Source organism: Triturus cristatus, chromosome 7, assembly GCF_964204655.1.
Source record: "Triturus cristatus chromosome 7, aTriCri1.1, whole genome shotgun sequence".
In the NCBI taxonomy this organism is placed as follows: Eukaryota; Metazoa; Chordata; class Amphibia; order Caudata; family Salamandridae; genus Triturus; species Triturus cristatus.
This window is the reverse complement of record NC_140590.1, coordinates 1,543,406,879-1,543,429,455: the sequence shown is the minus strand read 5'-3', so window position 1 is coordinate 1,543,429,455 and position 22,577 is coordinate 1,543,406,879.

The window sequence follows — 22,577 nt, the reverse complement described above, 5'->3', positions numbered from 1 at the left end:
GTCTATGGATGACAGTCCGTCCGAGTTGCTCCATCTCTGCCAGAATTTTCCTCCCATGTCACAGGTGTCATAGGCAAAATCGTGTGTCGGAGGAGGAAGTTCAGCCAATGTTTCTGCTGGGCCAAACACGATGTGCCTTCCCATCAATGCAACTCTGGCAGGTAAACCTCAACACCAGAGTTGGCGGTTTCGAAGGGATATAAGGTACAAACTTACATTTTACACTTTTTAACACTTCCCTTTCCATCAAGAAACCGATTGCTCAAGTGAACCTACTATACTATATTAACTTTTGTAGTAGGTTAGTGTATTTGTTTAACACCCATAAACGCTTAAAAACACTTAACCCACTTACCATCATCAGTAACAGTGATGACTTTTGAGATGTTATCAGTGATGTCATCAATGTCACTTACCATGTCATGAGTGATGTAATATGTGCATAAGCAGTGCATTGTGGGGGTGTAAGTTATAGTTATAGCTCAGGTAACTATAACTGCTGAATTTTACTGGTTTTGTACGAGTGAAATCTGAACCTAACTGTAAGGTCCATGTAATCTTTGTTTTTTTAAGTGAATTTCTAAGGTTTTATAAATTCTATTTCCTAACTATAACGTTCCTGTAACCTTTGGTTTTTAAGTGAATTTCGATGGTTTTTTACCAAGTCGTTGTGTTTGGAGAGTGGTGGAGAAAGGGGCGGGGTCTCTGACCAGCTCTCAGGAATCCAGCTGTGTCAGACTTAAGGGAGGTAACAGGAGGGCTTCTAGGCCCCCAAGAAAACTCAGAATCCAAGAGGACTTCATCCCCCAACCAGCAGTAAGCCAGGAGGCGCGTTTGCAGAGTGGTGGAGTAAGGGGGTATGGCCTCTGAAGTTCTCTCAGCAATCGTGCTTTGTGGGACTTGCTGGAGGTAACAGAAGGGCTTGTTGGCCCTCAAGGACCCTCAGCATCCAAGGGTACTTCATCCCCCAGAGCAAACACAAGGAAATGATGGAAGTAGTGCTGAAACTTTTCAGACACTCACTCCCAGTCACAGATCTGTGTTCAATCATTCATCATTCTTTAGCTCACTTTGCACCGCAGTTCAGACCCAGCTATATGCAAATCTGTTTTGACCCTGTGCCTCATGGGAACAGTCCAGCCCGAACTGCCAAGCCAGGTCTTCCCCAAACCGGAAACAAGCATCCTGTGACTGGTTTTTGGGTAACACCCCTCATCCAGTGGCAAAGTGAGCAAGGGACCCACGTCTGGGCATACCCTGCCAACTTAGGGCGAACAAAGCATACACAAGGAGATGATGGATGGAGATCTGAATCTTTTCAGACACCCAGCCCCAGTGACAGATCTGGGTTGAATCCATCATCGTTCTTTAGCTCACTTTGCCACCTCAGCTGGGATTGAGGTGGCAAAGTGAACTGATTTGTATATAGCTGGGTCTGAACTGAGGTGGCGAAGTGAGCTAAAGAATGATGATGGATTCAACCCAGATCTGTGACTGGGGGTGAGTGTCTGAAAAGTTTCAGCACTTCGTCCATCATCTCTTTGTGTTTGCTTACTTCATCCCCCAACCAGCAGTGCCCCAGGAGATGTGTATGCAGAGGGGTGGAGAAAGGGGCATGGCCTGCAAAGACCTCTCAGCAACCCTGCTGTGTTGGACTTACTGGAGATAATAGGAGGACTTGTTGGACTTACTGGAGGTTATAGGAGGACTTGTTGGCCCTCAAGGACCCTCTGGAGCCAAGGGGACTTAATCCCTCAACCAGCACTTCACCAGGCGGTGCATTCGCAGAGTGGTGGAGAAAGGGGGTGTGGTCTTCAAAGTCCTTTTAGCAATTGTGCTTTGTGGGAAATACTAGAGGTGATAGGAGGGCTCATAAGCCCCCCAAGCACCATTAGCATACAAGAGGACTTCATCCCCCAACTAGCAGTGCACCAGGAGGTACATTTGCAGAGTGGCGGAGAAAGGGGGCATTGCCTCTGAAGACGTCCCAGCAATCCTGCTGTGTGGCGCTTACTATAGATAACAGGAAAACTTGTTGGCCCCAAGTACCCTCTACAACCAAAGTGACTTCATTCCCCAACCAGTAGTGCACCAGGAGGGATGTTTGCAGAGTGGTGGAGAAAGGAGAGGTGGCCTCCAACGACTTGCTGGTCCAACATTGTTTTCAATTTTTTAAAATTTATTACGGGGGCGCATGGCCCACCCTCCCTGAGCTGATTTTGGCCCCACGGACCCTATCTCCTGGGCTCTGGCCTCTCTTCTGGGTGCTCTGGTCCATTAATTAGGGCACCCAGTCACATATGTTGGGGACCACTGGGGGGAGCCTCAAGGCCCCTGTGGTCCCTGCAGGCTCCGAGCCTCCAGTGGGAGCCGGCATTGCTTTGACAAAGAGGGAGCTGCTGAACATGCAGCTCCCTTTCTTTCAAAGTAATTTTGCTCCACTTCTAGCAAGAGAGAGCACCAGCGTGCGATTATGAATAATGACAGCAACTACCCAGTAGCCAGACATTTCGCCCTCAAACATAACAGCAACAGGGAACTGTTACAGTACTTTGGATTGGACTGTGTATTTACTAATCCAAGGGGTGGGGATAGAGTGCAACGCTTGTGGAGACTTGAATCCCGCTACATAATTGATTTACACACTAAAACACCCTTTGGGCTGAATAGCGGAGAGGAATTAGCTGTGCATTTGGGGAGGTAATCAGGGAGATTCCGATACATAATTTCTTCTTTTTCTTCTTCTTCTTCTTTTCTCGTTTTCCTTCTTTGTTATTCAGGAAGCTCAGGGATCATAAGATGTAAGAACAATTCTTGTCATCAATATGTGTTTCTACTGAGCATGTTATGACTCTTTCTAACATTAGTGAGTGTATAGTCTTATAGATTCTATTGGATATTCTCAATCATGCATAATATGCCTAGGCCGATACACGGCTTTGAATGTTTAATGAATTATTTAATCCATAAGTATATCCATTTTAGATCAATTGAATGATATGAGGTTTTTTGCTACAATATGTACGCCGATCCACGGCTTAATTTTATGAATATATGTAGCTTTTTATGACACACAACTGTGAAGCGACATTTATAATATGTTTAGTTAATTACATCTTGATTGCATTTATGCTTTTATAGCTGGATTTGTAACAATTGTGTAGTCTTGATGTTGATGATTTCACTCTTGAATGTCGAGCGATAAACAGGAAGAAGTGTTTATCCATATAACTTTGTACGTTAACTTCACCCTGTTAAGATGGCCGCCATGTGATAGATGAATATTGCATTAGCTATACCGGTGGGGTAAGTGACGTCAATGGCCTTTTGATTTCAAAATGCTCTCACGCGGCTAGCGCAACTAGACACTGAAGAAGGATAACCTGAAACGCGTCTGTCTTTTGTTTGTTGCTGAATAAACAAACCTACGGAATACTCCCTGAGTGCTGTACTTTGTCCGAAAGTGTGGACTTTGTTGGTAGCGCTGATTATTTTGAACGCGGGGCACCACCGCGTTACAGCACCCGCCTACGAGTGCCTTGGCTTTTGGTGCAACTTGGTAGCGATAATTGTTTCCTGGGCACCGCGTGAGGACACTGCAGCTGTGCATCTACACAGGAGTGAGGACTGCAACCGCAGGAGCAGAATGAGCACGGACCGTCCCTTCCAGTGAAAGCAACGGGATCGGGTAAGGCGTGCTCCTATCTATATTACAATCCTCCTCAATTACTGCATTACGAGTCCCACGTCAGGCGTATGGGAGTCCGTTAGAAGGAAGAGTACACTCTCTCTTCCTTATATTCAAGCAAACCACAAGCAATGTTTGACGAAGCAGATCGTCGCGAGGCAGCTCATGACATCTTCAAGAAAACCACAACATCGTCATTAGAGAACCCACAGGCTGTATCGAATGAGTCAAACACTCGCAAATCCTTGCGCACACTTTTCACCAAACTCGAAAGACTCTATGAAAGGGAGGTAAGAAAATGGTGGGAAGCCACCTCCCTCCAAAGTTACATGGATGTCGACAGAGTGCCTAGGGGCCTACGGATCTACACTGTGCCCGCTTAAGAAAACCCGGATCCTTGTCTCCTGGAAGAATGGGCTGAATACACAGCAGCGTCATGCAAAGGCATGCTCGCAATCCTGGTTAAATTCGCGTGGAGCGACAGAGAAAAGGCATTGGTGGAAATTGCAAATCTGGAGAAAGAAATTGCAAACGATGATGACAAAGCTAAACAGGAAGAGTTAAAGGAAGAAATGAAGAAACGTTTACAAAAATACGAATTGAAGATACGACAACGTAAGCAGGACAAATTTGAGCGTGATGAACGCGATTACGCCCAAGGGAGGATCCTGACCTTCGCAAGAAAATTTGACGAACCACGAAAAGCCATCCACAAGAAGAAATCTCCGGTACCGTCTGATAGAATAGAAACGTCCGAATCAGAGGTCACGGAAAGTGAACTATCGGGAGAAGACACGACTGCCCCTCAGAGTGATAAAACGAAAAATCCTTTTCACTTGGAGTTCGATCTGATACGGCAAACGTGGCTGAGAGGCGGAAAGAGCAAGCCTCCGGAAAACGCAGACGGACAAGGAGAGGTGGCTGGTGGCGCACGAAGCAGAGGAAGAGGCAGGGGCGCATCTCGAGCGAAGCGCAGCAACAGGGGAAAACGGTGGTAGAAGAAACAAATGATCTGACCATCATTAACCTTACGCCACGTGTATTAAGCGAAGCCGAAGAGGCAGCCCTGAAACTAGGACTATCATTCTGCCCGAGCGATCGCTTAGAATACACGCAGACGCGCATCGACTTATTCAAATTTATCCGCAAAATCAAATTACAGAAATATTTCAAATTAAAACCTTCTATAACTGAAACGAGGAGACTGAAGCACAAACCTAGGCATAAGGTAACAGATGTCTTAACGGTCCAGGATCTGAACACAATTGAATTGCTGGAAGAATTACGAGCAGAAGAAGCAATCGCAACCACACAGAGTGAGGATTTAGTCCTGAGAGTACACCGGGCGGGGATTGAACAAGAAACACCTTTAACCACCTTCAAGCCTCCCTCCATTTTCAATCCACAAATGCCATACGATACCATAGACTCGTTTTCCGATGCAGTACTTCATGATCTTCAGAAATTCAGAATCAAGACTTCTTCATGCACACCGAAACAACAGAGGAACTTAACCCATGAACAAGAAATGATCCTTAAGAATTTGGCTATGGATGAAAATATAATCTGTAAACCTTCGGACAAAGGTGGCAACGTAGTGTTACTTACAAGAGAACAATATTGTCGAGAATCTTACCGACAGCTGAATGACATCAGGTTCTATGAAAAAACTAACAAAGAACTGTACCAAACTAGCATCACCCAGTATCATGCCTTGATTTCTAAATGGCATAATCTAGGGTTGCTTGATATTAATGAATTTCTCTTTCTACGCAACAATGAACCAGTCACACCTACGTTCTACCAATTACCGAAAATCCACAAAGACAAAGTTGATCCACCTGGGAGACCGATAGTCTCTTCAAAGGGCAGTTTGGCAGAGAATATGTCCATTTATATAGACAGTTTTCTTCATCCATTTGTCATACAACTCAAGTCATATGTCAAGGACACTAAAGATTTTATTTTTCATCTGATGGACATTCACTGGGAACCTACCTTTAAACTAATTGCCATGGATATTACTAGCCTATACACCTGTATTGATCACCACCAGGGTATAATGGCAATGCGATACTTCCTAAATAAAAGGCCCCTAAAATTCGCAGAACACAGTATCATGCTGCTTGAATTCATTGAATTCTGTCTCCACAACAACATTTTCCTATTTCAGGGTCAATTGTTTAAACAAATCTCTGGAACAGCTATGGGCACCTGCTTCGCCCCCAGCTATGCGAATCTTTTTGTAGGCTGGTGGGAGGAGCAGGTGGCTCTTAGTGACGAAAGACAAAAATGGGCCGAACACATAGTTGTGTGGCACCGTTACATCGACGATCTTTTTATAGTTTGGAGAGGTTCAATTAAACAGGCAAAGGATTTCATTTCTGAACTCAATAATAATAACCTTAATCTTGGGTTCACATATGAAATTAGCACCACGGAAGTCAACTATCTAGACCTGAAGGTGCAGGTGAGGGATGGCAACCTTGGAACCGAATTATATCGGAAACCAACTGCCGGTAATTCAATCCTACATGGCAGTAGCAATCACCCCCCCAAGCTGATAAACAGTATACCCTATGGGGAACTTCTCCGGCTGAAACTAAATTGTTCCAGAGAGGCTGATTTTGTGTCTGCTGCCTCAAATTGTATGACAAGATTTTTAACTAGGGGCTATAGTCAGGAAGTTCTTAACGCAGCATTGGTGAAAGTTAACAATATCCAGAGGAAGGATCTGTTGATCCGGAATGACACCCAGACTCACAGTAAAAAAAGTAAAAAAAGTAAAAAAAGTACAAACTTAGAAGGTAGCAAACTTCGGATGATAACAACCTTCTCAGATGATGCCAATACTTTGAGGAGAATAATGAAAAGGAATTGGCACATTTTGCAAACTGATTCCGTAATGGGTAAAGATATCCCGGCAGTGCCATTGATTACTTTCCGTAAATCACGGTCTTTGAGGGATAAACTGGTTCAGAGCTACCTACCACCTGTAAGTCACTCTAAAGGTGTTCTGAAAGATATGAAAGGTTTTTTCCCATGCGGGAAATGTAAAGCTTGTTGTAACAGCAAAAGAACCCTGAGCTACACTATTGATGGGATAAAAAGACCCAAACCCATAGATAAATTTATCACCTGTACCACCACTCATGTAGTTTACTGCCTCTTGTGTCCCTGTGGACTTAAGTACATTGGCAGCACTATTCATAGTGTAAAAATGCGCATCTTGGAACACCAGCGTGCGATTATGAATAATGACAGCAACTACCCAGTAGCCAGACATTTTGCCCTCAAACATAACAGCAACAGGGAACTGTTACAGTACTTTGGATTGGACTGTGTATTTACTAATCCAAGGGGTGGGGATAGAGTGCAACGCTTGCGGAGACTTGAATCCCGCTACATAATTGATTTACACACTAAAACACCCTTTGGGCTGAATAGCGGAGAGGAATTAACTGTGCATTTGGGGAGGTAATCAGGGAGATTCCGATACATAATTTCTTCTTTTTCTTCTTCTTCTTCTTTTCTCGTTTTCCTTCTTTGTTATTCAGGAAGCTCAGGGATCATAAGATGTAAGAACAATTCTTGTCATCAATATGTGTTTCTACTGAGCATATTATGACTCTTTCTAACAGTAGTGAGTGTATAGTCTTATAGATTCTATTGGATATTCTCAATCATGCATAATATGCCTAGGCCGATACACGGCTTTGAATGTTTAATGAATTATTTAATCCATAAGTATATCCATTTTAGATCAATTGAATGATATGAGGTTTTTTGCTACAATATGTACGCCGATCCACGGCTTAATTTTATGAACATATGTAGCTTTTTATGACACACAACTGTGAAGCGACATTTATAATATGTTTAGTTAATTACATCTTGATTGCATTTATGCTTTTATAGCTGGATTTGTAACAATTGTGCAGTCTTGATGTTGATGATTTTACTCTTGAATGTCGAGCGATAAACAGGAAGAAGTGTTTATCCATATAACTTTGTACGTTAACTTCACCCTGTTAAGATGGCCGCCATGTGATAGATGAATATTGCATTAGCTATACCGGTGGGGGAAGTGACGTCAATGGCCTTTTGATTTCAAAATGCTCTCGCGCGGCTAGCGCAACTAGACACTGAAGAAGGATAACCTGAAACGCGTCTGTCTTTTGTTTGTTGCTGAATAAACAAACCTACGGAATACTCCCTGAGTGCTGTACTTTGTCCGAAAGTGTGGACTTTGTTGGTAGCGCTGATTTTGAACGCGGGGCACCACCGCGTTACAGCACCCGCCTTCGAGTGCCTTGGCTTTTGGTGCAACTTGGTAGCGATAAATATATATATATATATATATATATTTTTTTTTCTATATTTTTATATATATATGTTAATTTACAATTTATATTATTAATATATTTACTTTTCTAAATTAATATAATGTTAATTTTGTAAATTTAAAATTAAATTACAAAATATATATTACCTACTACGGTCGCCAGTAGGTAGTTATACATTTCTTGACTTGCCTTTATCTTTGGCGCTGCTTGAAGAATCTTAACTAAATTTTAAAAAAGGTGTGCCACTGATTCTTGTTATGCATGGAAAGTTTTGGGGTGATCCGTCAATTGGGGGCCGAGAAAAAGGGGGGGGGGGGTCAAAAAAAGTGTCTTTCCAATGCTAATTTCCATATGGAATTTTGAACTACAGCCTGAACTGCTGGACAGATTTACACCAAACTTGGGAGAAAGCTAGCTCTTAATACAGAAAGAGTGCTTTTTGTTATTTGGTGTTAATCTGTTCAGTAGTTTTAGAAATATTAAATTAAATTTGTATATATAGGAACACGAATCCTCCGAGGATCCCACAGTCCCCGTGCTCAAATGTGATTGGTTGCCAACACTTCAACCAGGAAGTGTTGGCAGCCATCTTCGGACTCGGCTTCAGCCTCTTTCTGGGGTCCTGAAGGGACTTCGTTGGAAGTTGTGCTGGATCTGCAGCTCCTGCTGAAAAATACTAAAAAAAAGAAGCTGGGGCTCCTGTGCTTCTGTAATGTTTAGCCCCCGGATGGGTCAGTTCCACGGAACATGGGGAAATATAAAAAGGAGGGGGGAACAAGGGGCTCCCTCCTAGGGCTTATAAAAGCCCCAGGGACTGCCACCTCCACGGAGCACTTCTTTTAATGTGAAACCGGGGGTGCCCGCATAGCATCCCCGTGCCTCTGGGATCTGACCTCCCCTGGGGCCATTAAAATTTGAATGCCTCCCCGGGCAGATGATACTAAAGTTATATGGGGGGCCCGCGCAGTGCCCCCTCAGCCCTGGGGACTGCCACCTCCTGGGGCAATTCATTCAAATTAAGTGGGGGCTGCGTGCCCCCACCCCCGCAGCCCCAGGGACCACCACCTGCCACGGGCTAAGTACAGTGAAGGAGGGGGCTGTGCTGCCCCTCTCATGGAGTCATGGATGGCCCTGGGGACCACCACCCCCAGGGCGGCTCCTGCTACCGCCCGTGGTGCCCACCACTTCAGAGGTAACTGTTTGCTTTTGCTTGGTGGGAGTTGACCTTCGATGAGGTCTCAGCAATCCCGTTATGGAGGACTATCTTGTGGCATCAGTAGGGGTTTGTGACCCCCAATGATCCTCATCAGTCAAGGGGAGTTCATCCTCTAACCAGTACTGTACCAGGAAGTGCATTAGCAGAGTGGTTGAGAAAGGGGGCGAAGCATTCGACAATGTCTCAGCAAACCCACTGTGGGGGACTTACTTGTAGCAACTATAGAAGTTCTTGGCCCCTAACAACCCTCTGCAACCAAGGGGACTTCAGCCCCAACCAGTAGTGCGCCAGGAGGCACATTTGCAGAGTGGTTGAGAAAGTGGGTGGGGCCTCTGATGAGGCCTCAACAATCCCGCTGTGTGAGACTTACTTGTGGCAACAATAGGGTTTTTTGGCCACAAACGACTCTCAGCAGCCATGGGGAGTTCATCCCCAACCTGTATTACGCCAGAGTGGTTGAGAAAGGGGCCAGGGCCTCCAATGATGTCTCAGCAATCCCACTGTGGGGGATTTACTTGTTGCCAAAATAGGGGTTCTTGGCCTCCAACAAACCTCAGCAGCCAAGGGGACTTCATCCCTCAACCAATAGTTTGCCAGGAGGCCCCTTTGCTGAGAGGTTGAGAAAGGGGTCAGGGCCTGTAATGAGTTCCCAGCAATCCCACTGTGGGGGGCTTACTTGTGGCAACAATAGGGGTTCTTGGCCCCCAACAACCCTCAGCAGCCAAGGGGAGTTCATCCCCCAATAAGTAGTGTGCCAGAACAGAAGGTGCATTTGCAGAGTGGTTGAGAATGGGAGAGCGGCCTCCGACGAGTTTTCAGCAATACCAAGGAGGCTTCATCTCTCAACCAGTAGTTCGCCAGGAGGCCCCTTTCCAGAGAGGTTGAGAAAGGGGTAAGGGCCTGTGGCGAGTTCCCACCAAGCCCACTGTGGCGGAATTACTGATGGAAACAATATTGGTTCTTGGCCCCCAACTACCCTCAGCAGCCAAGTGGACTTCATCCCCCAAACTAGTAGTGCGCAAGGAGGAGGCATGTTAGCAGAGTGTTTGAGAAAGGGGTGGGGCCTCTGATGAGGCCTCAGCAATACCGGTGTGTGGGACTTACTTTTGGCAACAATAGGATTTTTTGGCCACAAACGACTCTCAGCAGCCACGGGAAGTTAATCCCCAACCCGTATTGCACCAGGAGGTGAGTTTGCAGTTAGGAAATACATTTTTTTTTAACCTTTGATATTCACTGAAAAAAACAAGTTTACAGGGACGATATGCTCAGGAAAAATAATTTAAAAAACCTTAGTAATTCACTGAAAAAACAAAGGTTACAGGGACTTTATAGTTAGGCTCAGATTGCACTCGTACAAAACCAGTGAAATTAAGCACTTATAGTTACCTGAACTAACTATAACTTACGCCCCTGCAATGCACTGCTTATGACCTCACATATTACATCACTCATGACATAGTCAGTGACATCACTGATGACTTCTGAAATGACATCACTGATGATATCATCCGTAGAACCACTCCCACACCTACTCACACCCCCATGTAACATCTCATACATCCACCAGCTCACCCACACAAACATTCACCCACTCATGCATAAAACCACTCACTCACTCACTCACTCACTCACTCACTCACTCACTCACTCACTCACTCACTCACTCACTCACTCACTCACTCACTCACCCATACAGGCACTTACACAACTAGTCACTCACCCATACAGATACTCACATACCCACTCACTTACTCATACAGATACTAACACATGTACTCAGCCACCTAAACAGTCACTGAGACAACCACATAGTTTCCCATAGAGTCTCTAACACTCACTTACTCAACTTAGACACCCACTCACTCACACATACAGCCACTCAAACACTCACTCACTCACTCACTCACTCTTTAACCACTTACACACCCATTCACGCACCCATACAGCCATTCATGTACCTTCACACTTACCCATACAGCCACTCACACAACTGCTCTCTCACCCATACAGCCACACACTTATTCATACAGCCACTGACATAGCCTCTCGCTGACCCATACAAAAACTCACAAAGCCACTTATGCACCCATGAGCTCACTCATCTATAGAGTCTCTCACAAATCCACCCACTCATCCATACACCACATACACACCCACTCACTCACCTATACAGACAGTCACACGACCACTTACCCTTCAGCTGCTCACACACCCACTTATTCACCCATACAGCCAAACACACCCACTCACACACGGAGATAACTAGTTACACAGACACTCATATAATCTATGTTTTAAAATAGAATCACTCTTTAGTAGTACACAAAGTAAACTAATTTAATTGTTGTGATACCTTAGTATATATATTTAACTCTTAGGAAACTTTTAGAAACACTCACTGGATGATGTCATCAGTGATGTCATTTGAGAAGGCATCAGTGGTGTCACTGACCGTGTCAGGAGTGATGTAATTTGTGAGGTCATACGCAGTGCATTTCAGGTGTGTTCCTTATAGTTTGCTCAGGTAACTATAACTGCTGAATTTCACTGGTTTTGTACGAGTAGAATCTGAGCCTAACTATAACGTCCCTATGACCTTTGTTTTTCTCAGTGTATATATATTTATATATATATATGGTTATATATATATTCACTGAAAAAACCATAGGTTTTACAGATGTTATAGTTAGGAATTAGCGTTTAAAAAACCTTAGAAATTCACTGAAAAAAACCATAGGTTTCAGGGACGTTATAGTTAGTTGGACATTTGGCTCATATAAAACCAGAGAAATTTGCCCGTTATAGTTAGTTGAGCTAACTTTAACTCGCGAACTTGCAATGCACTGGTGATGACGTCACATATTACATCACTCATGACATGGTCATTCTCTCTACACCGTTTGATGAGAGACAGAGCTTACAGAGCTTTTTTGAAAAGTTTGTTGAGCTAACTATAACTCGCGAACTTGCAATGCACTGGTGATGACGTCACAAATTACATCACTCATGACATGGTCATTCTCTCTACACCGTTTGATGAGAGACAGAGCTTACAGAGCTTTTTTGAAAAGTTTTTTGCTGTGTACACATATTTTATAGTACACACAACATGCAACGATCATCTTGATCAATAATCATGCTCTGTACAGTAGCCTTCCACGTGTGATAGCCATGCATCTGAAACGTTACAGCAAAAAACAAATGTGTGTTACACGATGCCCCTGGTGTGTGTGTGTGCGCGCATTATTGTGCTGCCTTTCGGCCTGGGTATTGGTGGCTCGAAGGGGTATCATCAGCCATGGGCAGAGTGCACATCCTAGATCACATGTGACAAACAGTAAAGAGTAATGTGTAGATTTGTGTTGCAGTATGCTCTGTTGTCAGGCTTTACCATAGTAGTGTGTCATATGTGAGACTTTCAGCTTCACGTTTGACATGCATTGCTTGACTGTAATGAGCATTATCACTTTGTATGACGTAACCTCACTGCTGATCCTCCCTCCATCCGAGCACATTCACATGTGTGCGCTTCGCGATAGCAACACTTTCAATAATACCGCACACCATTGACATGCGTATCTGTGCATATCCACCAGCTTGACAACGACATGTGATGTTGTCCATTCAATGTTTTTGGACACCATCTCATTAGCGATAGCTGCCGCCTTCCCGGTACATGCTACATTAATGTAAATTGCAGATTGTATGACGTCAAAACTGCAACAGGGACACCCACATAAGTACACTTCCTGCCCAGGCAGGAACTGAACAACGCCCAGGTCCTCGGAATAATTATTCACACCCCTACGCTGGCCTGGCGTACTCAAGCCCAGCCCACTTTGCGTATGTATAAATAGGATAACGACGCCGCCACATGTCCCAGTTCTTCCACACTGCTTCAGGTGATATGGCAGCATCCACCCCGCATATCATAATGCGCAATAAAAAAAAGGGATCCATGAGGTGTACATCATCCTGGCAATCAAAACTACATCTGAATTGTGAACCCTGCTAGCTGTCGTGTTTGGACACACAACAATGACAGCAGTTGAGCAGTGGTGCCTAGGTGCACAGGGGCTCCAATTGAGCGCGTTGTGTCGGGAGGGATGGGGTGCATCAGCCTGGGTACACAGTTGCAAACAAGCGATGTTGCCGTGCGTAATGATGTGATCTCTGACCTCATTCAGTCACATCTCTGTCTCATTTTAAGGACTTGCTGGACCGTACTGTAGGCCTGAGCCAGCGGGCAGCGCTGCCCTACAGACACGTGGCGTTGGCTTTTAGGGCACTGTAGTGAGCTGACTACTAAGTGTACATGCATACAGGCTTGCGCCACTGCATTGCACACGCACATTATGCTTCTAGCATGCGCTCTGTTCCTTTGTATGTGAACGTTGGCATAACATATTATTATTTACCCGTGTGTATTCTCGTGCACTCCAACTCCTCTTTGAACCACGATTACCACTAACAGTTGGTAGATCGTACTTCAAGAACGAAGGATGCACTCAACTGGTGTTCTCTCTTAAGCTTGAAATAAACCTTCATTTACCTTAAGACGTTTCCATCATTATATTATTTCTCCCTTTTCAGACACTGAGTTAGTTGCACGAAAAAGCACGCAGCAGGGGCTCAACCGGTGATAATGCTCTGGCCTTTCTGACGCCTACCATCGTGGTATCAAGGCACCGTCCCACACTGGAGACCTGCTGCGCCACCCTGAGAGGCATCCCGGAGTCGGAGCTCGCACCGGCACGTTGTTGGACACACCGGTTGTGGCAGGTGAGAAGTGAAGCCTCGGTGCGCAGGAATTGCATTTGAGCAGAGTGCGGGGGAAGGGGCTGGGGTGCAGCAGACTGGGTGCACAGGTGCAGGCAAGCAATGTTGCCGTAGATAATAATATAATCTCTGGTCTCATTCATATCTCTGTTTCATTTTAAAACCTCGCTGGACCGCACTGTTTCTCGCGGATCCCAGACACACGGGTGACGGGAGGTGAACAGTGAGGGCTGGGTGCAGTAGGCCGACGCTCTGTCTCCTCCTCCCTCTGTTCCTTTGACTCTCCCTCCCCTTCTCCCTTCCACCCACTCGCTCTCTGTCCCATTCTCACTTTCTTCCGTTCATTCTGACTACCTTTCTTTTTCTCTTGGACATGGCACACATACTTATGTTTCTTTTTTCTCTTGCAGGTTTTGGACGCTGCTTCCGGAGGAGTCCCACCCACTTCTTTCATGTTTTACTGTTGTTTGTTCGAATAAAGTTACGTTTCCATTTATTTGTGTTGTTTTAACCCCTTGCATGCCCGCCCCTTTCCCCGCCCTGTGCCGCGCTTTGCATTAGTGGGTGGGGTTCATGACGAGCTGGACTCGTCATGGGCACAGCGCCACCGCAGCCCATGACGAGTCCAGCTCGTCATGGGCACTGAAGGGGTTAATAAAAGTTATTTTGTTTACCAATAAATAAGTGAGTGTATGGGTCTTCTTTTTCTGACAACACTTGTCTGTAGTTTATTGTGAAAATCGACGGTTGATAGGAGGTTATGAGGGAAAACATTTGTAATTTTGCGGTGCACCTAACAAATATAAACCAACAGACTATTACATAAATGAAGCCTGGGTAATTGTACAACGGCAAGGGTTCTATGAATGTATAACACCATGAGTACTGCCCGTGTGATTACAGAACCAATAAGGCACTGCCTAGGGCCACTGAGGCTTCAAGGACTGGCGAGGCCCACCCTGCATATTTAAGTAAAGCCCCGGAGGTTGCCGATCCCCGGTCTTGAGTTGGCCTCGAAGCCCCCCGAACAATTCGTAAACAATACCCGGGGAGGTGTCGATCCCCTAGGCTGCGAAACGTCTCCGTGCCCTCCCGCACCTAATTTACATGTGAGATTAAGGTCCCCAGTGCTACAGAGACCCACAATATGATAATAGGATTGGCCCCGGAACATTACCCACCAGTGGGCTCATTTAAATGAACGGGTGAGACCCCGCTTCAATTTTTTTTCTCCATTTTTACCATCCGGACCCGCTTTATTGAAGCGACACGAGGGTTTCCTCCTTTCGCTTCAACGAGGCAAACAAGAATTTACTATCACAGGGTGGAAGCCATGCTCCCGCCCTGTAATAACAAACATAAATGTCCCGCGGATGCCCACCCCGGGACATTGTATGAGCTGCGTCTGAGAGGTGGCGCTACATAGGGCCATGATGCATTGGTTACTGCATAACTACAGAATTAGTATAAACGCATCCTAACACTATTTGCACACATGTAGTACAGTAACCAGAGTGTAGTGAAGAGGCAGAGGAAGCCCAAAATCAAAAAATATCAATCCTACCAGAGGTAGGATCACATAGTTCGATGAGACGACGACCCTGGGATGAGTAGAAACAGCTTTCCAAGAAAACGGGTCTTCAGTAGAACGCAAGCAAGCTCAAAATCTTGGTGAGTGCTGCCTACTTTTTACCTTCTCCCGCTCGTCACCAATATTATGTAGTGAAGAGGAAGACAGCAGTAGATTTATTGCAGGAAAAAAAGACAGCTTAAACAGCCACCAACAGGACCAGACAGCAAGGCAACCATCTTCTCCAGCACCATGTACAAACTCCCCAAGATTCCCCTCATGACAGCCTTACATTCTAACATTACATACTTACATTATATTAGCATTGCATACTAACATTCTACTATAACTTACATTGGGATACTACACAGAGCACATGACTTTACAGCAATGAGCTCATAGTTTCATCCACGAGTCTTGAGACCGGTAGGGGTGAGTAGTTCGCTTCCCACTCCCTGTATTGTATAAATGCAAACTAACACTGCTTCCACAGGTATGCTACAGCGCCCAAAGCACATCACTTTACAGCATTGAGCTCACGGTTTAATCCCCGAGTCTTCAGACCAGTATGGGTGAGTAGTTCGCTTCCCACTCCCTGTATAGTATAAATGCATACTAACACTACTTACACAGTTATACTACAGCGGCCAGTATGCTACAGCGCCCAGAGTCCATCACTTTACAGCAATCAGCTCAGTTTGATCCCCGAGTCTTCACACCGGTAGGCGTGAGTACTTCACTTCCCACTTCTGGTATAGAATAAATGCACGGTAGTGGTCAGTAGTTCGCTTCCCACTCCCTGTATCATACCCGAGTGTAGTAGCATCTCATCTCAGCTGAGCAACACCGCACTTTCAGTCCGGTAGGAGTGACTACTTCGCTTTGCAGTCCCCCACAGAGGTTACAGTGCTCCTATCCACCTGTTTCCTACTCTTTTCGTCATTTTTCCCCCTTACTCACTTCAACAGAATCACAAAATGGCTGCCAACACTTCCTAGTTGCAATCACTCGCACCGCTCGCAGCCAATAAGCATCAAGCTCGTGCGTGTACCGCCTCAGCCGATCAGATGGCAGAATTCCCAAATATCGATATCTGCAAATTTCGATATTTCTCCAAAACTACTGAACGGATTTATACCAAATAAACAAAAGCGTGCTTTCTAGACTAAGACCCTTCTCCCTGCCAAATTTGGGGTAATTCCATTCACCCGTTCGACCTGTAGCCTGGTCTAAAGTTTCCTATGAAAATTAACATGGAGAAAACACGTTTTGAGACCCCCATTTTTTCTCGGCCCCCCTTTGACGAATCACCCCCAATCTTTCAACATAGGAGCTGATATGAACAAAACATTTGTTTGGAAAATTTCATGAAGATTCATCAAACGAAGCAAAAGTTATAAGCAAAACAAAAAATGCTCTTCCTATGGAAACTTGGTCCTAACTATAACTACCTACTGGCGACCGCCAGTAGGTAATATGTGTATATGTGTATAAGTGTATGTATATATATATATATTCACTGAAAAAAACATAGGTTTCAGGCACGTTATAGCTAGGAATTAGCATTTAAAAAACCTTAGAAATTCACTGAAAAAACCATAGGTTTCAGGGGCGTTATAGTTAGCTGGACTTTTCACTCGTACAAAACCATAGAAATTCCCCCGTTATAGTTACTTCAGCTAACTATAACTCGCGCGCCCGCAATGCACTGCTGATGACATCACATATTAGATCACTCATGACATGGTCAGTGACATCACTCATGACATCACTGATGACATCTCAAATTACATCACTGATGACATCATCTAGTGAATGTGTGTTTTTCTGAAAATTACATATGTTTTATATATGTATATCTCAAGGTCGATGGAAGAACAAATGGGTATATAAGTGTCTAAATGGATGATTTGTTTTTGAAAAATTGATTGTATAACTGACTGATTAAGTGTATCTTTGTGAATACATGGCTTAGTGAGTAATGTTTAAATGTGTAAATATCTGTATCAGTCTCTCACTTTGTGTATAAGTGGCTGCATGGGTTGGTGAGAAGCTACATGAGTGTCTATATAGGTTATTAGTTGGTTTTTTGAGTATCAGTATGAGTGTCTGAGTGTCTGTATGGTTCGGTGGGGGGTATTATGTAGTGCATAGGTGCATGAATGAGTGACTCACTGTTTGTATGTGTTGAAGACAGCATGTGTGCAGGACTGTATGGGTGGATGAGTGTGTGCATGGGTGTGTTAGTGAGTGATAGACTGTCTCAATAGTGTCTTTATGAGTAACTACATATGTTTTAAACTAGTATATGTGACTATTGGTGTATATAAGTGAGTATATGTGAGAGTGAGAGATTGAAAGAGTTCCTGTATGAATAAGTATGTGTTTCTATAAGTGATTGTTAAAAAGACTAAGTATGTGTAAGTTTCTGTAGAAGTAAGTGTGGTGGTGTGTGTATAACTGTATATGCAGGTAAACGGATGTTTGATTCTTTATTAGCATGAGTGACTATGTGTGTGAGTAACTTTATGGATGAGTGGCGTTGTGTAACAGGATATATAGGTGTATGAGTACATATGATGAGTGAGTACATGTATGAGTGACTGTATAGGACTGTTGGTGAATGAGTGGATGTGGATGTGGATCTTACAATTACTGAATAGGTTGTTGTAACTGGTATTGGTATGTCCATTGTTTTGAAAATTTTAATTTCTATTTTTGAATGTGTGTATCAAAGGTTATATTAGGGGGAGAGGAGGTCTGCCACTCTATCACAAGGATGATGTCATCAGTGATGTCATGAGTGATGTCACTGACCATGTCATGAGTGATGTAATATGTGACGTCATCAGCAGTGCATTGCGGGCGCGCGAGTTATAGTTAGCTGAACTAACTATAACGGGGGAATTTCTATGGTTTTGAATGAGTGAAAAGTCCAGCTAACTATAACGCCCCTGAAACCTATGGTTTTTTCAGTGAATTTCTAAGGTTTTTTAAATGCTAATTCCTAGCTATAACGTGCCTGAAACCTATGTTTTTTTCAGTGAATTTCAAAGGTTTTTTAAATGCTAATTTCTAGCTATGCCTACAGAGATAGGACATGTGAAGAAAGAAGGAAAAAAGCACAGAAAGAAAAAAAAGAAATGCAGAAAGAAGCAACAGAAGTCCTCAAAGACGAAGAAAAGTGCAGGAAGAAGTATAACGTGCAGCAAGAACAAACAGAAGAGCAGAAACAAGCCTTGTTGCAAAATCATCCTGTACCCTCAACTTTTTCAGACGGATACTGGTGGTAACTGAGTCTGACTAACCAGTCCTAGAGCCAGTTCTATGCTAAAAGACACTCAGAATACAGTGAAAACACCTACATACACTAGGGCACACTATGTGTTGGGGTCCCCCTGTGATTCGCATGACCTCCTCTGTAAGCCCCAAGTATATAATAGGGCAGGGGATTAAAACTACCTCTTAAAACGCACCACAGGGCGTGTTTGAACACGTCACCTCATGCCCCGTCCCCTCCCTTCCCCACTGTGTAAACACGCCCTGTAGCCGTTTTAAGTTGGGAGATTAAGTCCCCTTGAATCCTGAGGGTCCCTAGGGTCCAACTAGACCACTAGGTACCTCCAGTAAGCACCACAGAGCTGCCTTGCAGAGAGGTGTAAAAAGTGGCACGGCCTGCACCACCTCTCTGCAACGCAGAGCAGTGGTGCTTACTGGAAGCACCTGGTGGGCTAGTTGGACCCCAGGGTCCCTCAGGATTGAAAGGGAATTATTTCCCCAACTTAAAAACGCGCCACAGGGCCTGTGGGCGTTCTGAGTTGAGAGATTAAGTCCCCTTGAATCCTAAGGGTCCCTAGGGTCACACTAGCCCACTAGGTACCTCCAGTAAGCGCCACAGAGCTACGTTGCATGGAGGTGTAAAAAGGGGCGTGGCCTCAGAACACCTGTCTGCAACGCAGCTCCCTGGCGCATACTGGAGATACCTGTTGGGCTAGTTGGCCCTCAGGGACCCTCAGTATTGAAGGGGAATTAATTCCTCAACTTACAACTGGCCAGGGGGCGTGTTTGCAGAGTGCTGCAAGGAGGGGGCGTGGCCTCCGGCACGATGCCAGTCTTTTATTTATTTATTTTTAAGAAGGAGGGCTTTGTGGCCCCCTTTCTTTTTCTAAATTATTAGCCCTGGGGACCCCATCCCCCAGGGCCTGCACCCTAATTTTTTTTGTTGAAAAAAATTAATTTGGCCCTCCCAAGGCCTTAATCGGCCCCGGGGACCCCAACCCCCAGGTCATGGCCTTTTATTTATTTTTTTATTCTTTAGGAGGGGGGCTGTGTTGCTCCCCTCCTCAGGCCACTTATGGCCCCGGGGACCCCATCCCCCGGGGCCGGCCTTTGTTTTTTATTTATTTTTAAATAAATATATTTATAGAAACACCTAGGACATGCTGGACAAACCGTATGTACCTATCACCATGACGATTTGCGTGATATTCATTAAAAGGCGACTATGCATACAATGAATCCACGTAGAATGTATTCACACCGCTAGTGAAGTTCTGACATGTCTGACACCCTACCGTGCCTAATCCCGGCGCCCCCGCTGGTGGGTACTCTCCAAGTAGACACCCTTGTCGTTTATTTATACAAACATGGGTAGCTATTGACGGGCACATTTAATACACATGCACACCAAGCCATTCAAAGGGGATTCGACAAAAATTCGACCAAATATGCAAGAAACCCCCTCACGGTTAATAAAACACACATCCACCGCCGGATGTGTAATACTTTTTATTTTACTCTCTGGAAAGGAGACAAACCTCACTTGAGAGTCACAGCGTGCTCCTGGCTGAGCCCAATGCTGTGTTACACCCACCAGTGCCCGCCGAGTGCCACACACCTCTGTGTTGTATTCCACCAGCTAGTGCGTATGCTATGACACTCTCTAGCCCATGTGCACTGTAACACCACCCCGTGAATATGTCATGCCACACTTGCCTTTGCACGAGTTATATTGCCCCATCTAACGTGCCTTCCTCGATGCCTATGTTATAAAGCACAGCGCTATGCCATACATATTACAATCTGGGATCCATATCTTTGTCACAGTGCATATGCAATGTTACACTACCCAGCACATATTTTATATTACAACTTTAGAGACTACTTAGGTTACACAACACTGCCCTGTGCATATTACACTCCAAGGCGCATATCACATAGCAAACGCTAGTGCCTGTGCTATCTCGCGCTCTCCAATGAATCTGTCATTGCGCACAATGTATTGCATATTATATTTCATGCCCCGGTTCATCTTATATCATACTTTTTGGTGCATAGTTTACACCATATACTATATCTAGTTTTCATTTTCAATCGTGCTCTCAGGACTATGTTCTATATAACACTGCGTCCACCTACCCTTTTCACGGGCATTACATTTTGCGATGGGGGTGGAGGGTCAGGGGATGTTTCTGCCAAGTGAGCCCGGAGTCACAGTCCCAAACGACCTCTTCTTCCTGAATAAAAGTGAGATTATGCTGCATACTTGTTCATATTTTAAGTAGTTCGCACAGACACACATTTTAAAAACAATAAAGTTCCTAATACCCACCTTCTATGAACAGTTAGCTTGCTGCCCCATCCACCTCCTCCCTGTCCTCTGTTGTCTGAATCCATGGACTAGCCTCCTCCCTCCTGCCATGCATGGTCTGATGTGCTGCCACTGCCCTGCATTTAGCATGATGTACCAGTCCACTCATCCTGCCCTCCATTGCCCAATTCTATGGCCCATCATTGACCTCCTGCTTAGCCTCTGTGCTTTGCTTGCTGCCCCTATTCTCCTTCCCCCTGCCCTCCGATGTCTTTGTGCATGCCCCTGCTCCATCCTTTTTGACCACCATGTTCCATGGACCTGCCACTCCTATCTACTCTGAGTGTTCTGTTGAGCTGCCACTCCCCTACCACCTGCCATCATTGTCAGATGACTGTAACCTGTCCCTGCCACCTCCACCCTGCCTGTCCACATGCCATGCCCCTATCCCCTTCCTCCTGTCCTCCATGTTCCATTTTACTGCCACACCCTTCTGCCCTCCCTGGTCTGTTGTGCTGCAACTGCTCCTCCTGCCTGCCCCACGCGGTCTGTTGTGAGGCCCCTTCCCCTGAACTCTCTTGTCTGTGCCCAGGTCCTGACCCTCCCTTCAATCCTCCATGGTCCTTTGTGCATGCCCCTGCACCCTCCTTCCTGCCCATCATAGCCATTGTGCTGCCACTAACCCTCCCGCTTGCCATGCATGGTCTTCTGTGCTGCCATGGCCCCTCCCACCTTCCCTGTGTGGTCAGCTAGCTGCTCCTGACCCCCTCCCACCTTCCCTCCATGGTCTGTGTGTATGCCATCATAGTCTCACTGTTGCTCTCCATTGTGTGTCTCATTTCTAGTGCCCGTCCTGCCTGACCTCCATGGTCATCTTGCTGCTCCTGCCCTGCCCCCTTGCCCCCAGCCTTCTGTTTCCATGTGCAGACCCCTATTCCCTCCCTCCTGGCTTGTCGGTTCCATTGTAATGCCCCTGATCCGTCCCTCCTGCCTTTATGGTCTGTTATGCTGCAGCTTTCTCTCCTTTCTGTCCATTATGGTCAGCTAGCTACCATTGCCTCTTTCCCCTCTGTTGTCTGTTGTCCATGTGCATGGTCCTGTCCCCTCCCTCTTGCTTTCTATGGATTGTTGTGCTGCACTCCCGTCCCGCATGCCCTGTGTGGTGTATTGTGCTGCTGCAAACCCTGATGCCTGCCCTGTAGGGTCAGTTTGGTGCACCTCTCAATGTCCCTCCTGTCCTCTGTTATCCGAGTCCATGTCCCTACCCCAATTCCTCCTGCCTACCATGATCCAATGTACCATACTTGCGAACATTTTGAACTTGGTAAGAGGGAGATTTTGAAATAAAACTGGGGTATTGATTTTCCCCTTTGAGTTGCATTGAA